The sequence below is a fragment of the Ornithorhynchus anatinus genome, chromosome 2, assembly GCF_004115215.2.
Source record: "Ornithorhynchus anatinus isolate Pmale09 chromosome 2, mOrnAna1.pri.v4, whole genome shotgun sequence".
In the NCBI taxonomy this organism is placed as follows: Eukaryota; Metazoa; Chordata; class Mammalia; order Monotremata; family Ornithorhynchidae; genus Ornithorhynchus; species Ornithorhynchus anatinus.
The window spans coordinates 3295578-3300570 of record NC_041729.1 but is presented as its reverse complement, the minus strand read 5'-3'; the positions used below and the strand labels follow the sequence as shown (position 1 = coordinate 3300570).

At 51.4% G+C, this 4993-nt stretch overlaps 1 non-coding gene across 1 annotated transcript; it reads left to right on the top strand.

Annotated features, from left to right (window-relative positions):
* Nucleotides 1-4220: 4220 nt before the first annotated feature.
* Nucleotides 4221-4358, top strand: LOC114809759. The gene has a single exon (XR_003757537.1). It is a non-coding gene; the product is annotated as a small nucleolar RNA SNORA7 (small nucleolar RNA).
* Nucleotides 4359-4993: the final 635 nt, after the last annotated feature.

Here is a 4993-nt window from a genome sequence, read left to right as displayed (position 1 = left end):
CTACCCTAGAGCCTAATGCAGGGCCTGGCATATAGTAACTGCTTAACAGATCCTGTAAAAAAAACTCAATATGGCCGCTGCTGAGCAAGAGAAGATAAGCGGTTAGGTTATACTGTGCTCTCCCAAGCGCTTCGTTCAGTGTTTCGCATTCAGTAAGATCTCGATAAATACCACCGATGGAATGAATTGTGATACCGCAATTGCAGGCTGCTCGACCCCACCGTAGTGGACAGGGACCATGTCTACCAATTCTGTTGGATTGTACTCTCTCTAGTGCTTAGTGCAGTGCTTCGCTCACAGTAGGATCTTAATAAATACCCTTGCTTGATTGACTGATAGGAAGATTGACCCTGCAACAATCGTAGACCCTGAGAAGCAGGGGGACGAGAAAGGGTGAGGGATGGGGGAGAAGACAGGAGGGGGTTTCATTCACTCATTCACTTGTATTTATTGAGCGCTTACTGTGTGCAGAGCACTGTACTAAGTGCTTGGGAGGTACATTTCGGCAACAGCTAGAGACCACCCCTACCCGACAATGGGCTCGAAGTCTAGAAGGGGAGACAGACAACAAAACAAAACAAGTAGACAGGCATCAATAGCATCAAAATAGATAAAATTATAGATATATACATATCATGAATAAAATGGAGTAATAAGTATGTTTAAATACGCACAAGTGCTGCGGGGAGGGGAAGGGGGAAGAGCAGAGGGAGGGAGTCGGGGCGATGGGGAGGGGAGGAGGAGCAGAGGGAAAGGGGGGCTCGGTCCAGGAAGGCCTCCTGGAGGAGATTCATTCATTCATTCAATAGTATTTATTGAGCGCTTACTATGTGCGGAGCACTGTACCAAACGCTTGGAATGTACAAATCGGTAACAGAGACAGTCCCTGCCCTCTGACGGGCTTACAGTCTAATCAGGGGAGACGGACAGACGAGAACAATGGCAATAAATAGAATCGAGGGGACGGACGTCTCATTAAAACAATAGCAGATAAATAGAATCAAGGTGACGCATATCTCATTAACAAAATAAATAGGGCAATGAAAATATATACAGTTGAGCAGACGAGTACGGTGCTGAGGGGAGGGGACGGGAGAAGGAGAGGACCAGAGGGAAAGGGGGGAAGAGAGGGCTTAGCTGAGGAGAGGTGAAGGAGGGGTTGGAGGGGGAGCAGAGGGAACAGAGGGAAAAGGGGAGTTCAGTCTGGGAAGCCCTCTTGGAGGAGGTGAGGAGATGAGCCCTTAGTAGGGCTTTGAAGGGGGGAAGAGCTAGTTTGGTGGATGTGAGGAAGGAGGGCGTTCCAGGCCAGAGGTAGGACGTGGGCCGGGGGTCGATGGCGGGACAGGCGAGAAGGAGGCCCAGTGAGAAGGTGAGCGGAACCAGAGGAGCAGAGCGTGCGGGCTGGGCTGAGAAGGAGAGAAGGGACGTGAGGTAAGAGGGGGCAAGGGGATGGACGGCTTTGAAGCTGAGAGTGAGGAGTTTTGTTTCACGCAAAGGTTGACAGGCAACCACAGGAGATTTTTGAGGAGGGGAGTGACATGGCCAGGGCGCTTCTGTAAAGAGATAATCCAGGCAGAGGAGTGAAGTATAGCCTGAAGCAGGGAGAGACAGGAGGATGGGAGATCAGAAAGGGGGCGGATGCAGTGATCCAGTCGGATGTGATGAGAGCCTGTACCGGCGAGGCAGCGGTTTGGATGGAGAAGTTGGGGGGTGAAGTGAAGAGGGAGAGGAGGGAGAAGATGGTAGAGCTAGATGGTGGCCTACGGGAAGAAGCGTGGCCTCAGGGATCAGAAACCTGGGGTTCTACCCCTGGCTTTGCCAATTGCCCGTTGAGTGATCTTGGACAAGTCACTTAACTTCTCTGTGTCTCGGTTTCTTTGTTGCAAAATGGGGAGAAAATCTCTGTCCTCCCCCTTCTTAGGTTGCAGGACGTGATTGAGAAGCAGCATGGTCTAGTGAAAAGAACAAGGGCCCGGGAGTCAGCAGGACCTGGGTTCTAATCCTGGCTCTGCCACTTGTCTCCTGAGTGACACGTCAGGTAACTTTCGGTCCTTCGGTTACCTCATCTGTGCGATGGGGATTAAATCCCCCTTCCTCCGACTTAGACTGTGAACCCCCTGTAGGGCAGGGTCTGTGTCCACCCTAATTATCTTGTATCTACCCCGGCGCTTAGAACAGTGCTTGGTGCATAGTAAGCACCTAACAAATACTATAAAATATCACTGTGGAGAGAGAGAGCACTGTGGAGTAAGAGGGGGCAATATGGGTTGAGGGAGAGCTGGGTTCTAATCCCGGCTCCACCACGTGTCTGCTGTGTGACCTTGGGCAAGTCACTTGATTTCTCCGCACCTCGGCTACCTCATCTGTAAAATGGGGATTGAGACCGTGAGCCCCATGTGGGACCGGGACTGTGTTCAACGTGATTAGCTTGCATCCACCCCGGTGCTTAGTACGGGGCGTGATGGTAAATTCTTAACAAACACCATCATCATCACCATGAGGTCACACAGCAGGCGAGCGGAGGAACCAGGATTAGAACCCGGTTCCCCTGACTTCGAAACCGGAGCTCTTTCTACTGGGCCGCACTGCCTCTTTTTGGCTGAAAGAGAGAAATGACCCCCTGCCCCCGACCCTGTTCCCGCCCCCTCCCCACCACGGGCACAAAACCCTACTTGGAGGAGAAACAACCCGGCTTTCCGTCCTTCCCTTTTCTTTTTGGGGAGAAAAAGCCACATCTGTATATGCTCTGCTTGCTCAGAGTTTGGATTGCCATTAGTGCATTTAAATGGCAGCGGTTACAAAGCTTGTTAGAGGCCGGGGCTCTCAACAACTCTCAACCTACAGGCATTGTTAGTCCACAGAGGCTGAAAACCTTCACATTCTTTTTCTGTGAAGGGGAAAGTTGTCGGCGAGAACAAACAGAAAACCGGGGGATTCGGGCGAACGCAGACCCTTGTAAAGAGGTTCTTTAGAGAGCAGAGACGACGCAGGCAAGTTCTGAAAGAACTCGAGTATTTACCGGAACGAAAATTTTGCTCTTTGTTCGACTATCATTGTCTCCGACTGCACTTTTCTCCTTGAATTGAGGAAGGAAAAATAACTCATTTAAAGCTTGGAAGTGCTAATCCCGTCTCCCCTTTTGACATCCGCCCTTGCACCTTACCCTTTCATAGAGCACATATGTATGGGCTATATCCTCTCCCTCTGTGTTCTCTCTTTTCATTCCACCTCTGTCATTTTTTCCTACAGAAAAGTGTCTCCCCTCACCTCGCCATCCCCTACGCACGCCGGGAAACCGAATTTTCCTTTCTATGGAGGCGCTGATGGAAAATGGAGAATGACAGAGCAAGGTTTGGGAGAAGGTTGTATTATTATGAAAGCAGTTGTTAAGCGCTAACTATGTGCAGAGCACAGTTCTAAGCGCTGAGGAGGATACAAGGTGATCAGGTTGCCCCACGTGGGGCTCACAGTCTTAATGCCCATTTTGCAGATGAGATAACTGAGGCACGGAGAAGTGAAGTGACTCGCCCGAAGTCACACAGCCGACAAGTGGCCGAGCCGGGATTCGAACCCATGATCGGTGACTCCCCAGCCCGTGCTCTTCCCACTGAGCCGCGCTGCTTCTCTAAAGTAAAGTTGTACTCAATCAACCACGTTTATTGAATGCTTACTCTGTGCGGAGCCCTGTACTAAGTGCTTGGGAGAGAAGCAGCGTGGCTCAGTGGAAAGAGCCCGGGCTTGGGGGTCAGAGATCATGGGTTCGAATCCCGCTCTGCCACTTGTCAGCTGTGGGACTGCGGGCAAGCCACTTCGCTTCTCTGTGCCTCAGTTCCCTCATCTGGAAAATGGGGATGAAGACCGTGAGCCTCCCGTGGGACAGCCACTGCTGCTGTCTGTCCGTCTCCCCCGATGAGACCGTAAGCCCGTCAATGGGCAGGGACCGTCTCTATCTGTTGCCAATTTGTACATCCCAAGCGCTTAGTACAGTGCTCTGCACATAGTAAGCGCTCAATTGATACTAATGAATGAATGAATCTATCCCAGCGCTTAGGACAGTGCTCTGCACATAGTGAGCCCTTAACAATTTCCAACATTATTATTACAGTGTGATGCAATAGCAGAGTTGGTGGACACGTTTCCATTTCTCGGTGCGTCTAGCGTCTAGAGGGAGAGACAGACGTTAATATGCGTAAATAAATTGCCGGTGGGGACCAGGTGTTGCCCTCTCAGGGTCACACCTGGAGAGGGTCCAGTCCTCTACCAGTCTCGACTACAGGAGGGAAAGTGAGGCAGAGGCCTGTCCGTTCCATTCCTAGCTTGGCCAGTGGCTAGCGAGCGGAAGGCAATCTGCTACGCGTCAAAACAGGGAAGCAGCGCGGCTCGGTGGAAAGAGCCCGGGCTTGGGAGTCAGAGGTCATGGGTTCGAATCCCGGCTCCGCCACTTGTCGGCTGGGTGACCGTGGGCGAGTCACTTCACTTCTCTGGGCCTCAGTGACCTCATCTGTAAAATGGGGATTAAGACCGTGAGCCTCACGTGGGACAACCTGATTCCCCTGTGTCTACCCCAGCTCTTAGAACAGTGCTCTGCCCATAGTAAGCGCTTAACAGATACCAACATTATTAAAACTCACCTGTCCAGCGGCAGGGGAGAGAATCGAGGGTGAAGACTCAAGGTTACTGAGCGGAGGAGACGATGGTAAACCACTTCCAGCGTGGCTCAGTGGAAAGAGCAGGGGCTTTGGAGTCAGGGCTCATGAGTTCGAATCCCAGCTCTGCCACTTGTCGGCTGTGTGACCGTGGGCGAGTCACTCCACTTCTCTGTGCCTCAGTTCCCTCATCTGTAAAATGGGGATTAAGACTGTGAGCCCCCCGTGGGACGACCTGATTCCCCTGTGTCTACCCCAGCGCTTAGAACAGTGCTCGGCACATAGTAAGCGCTTAACAAACACCAACATTATTATTATTATTATTATCACTTCCGTATTTTTACCTA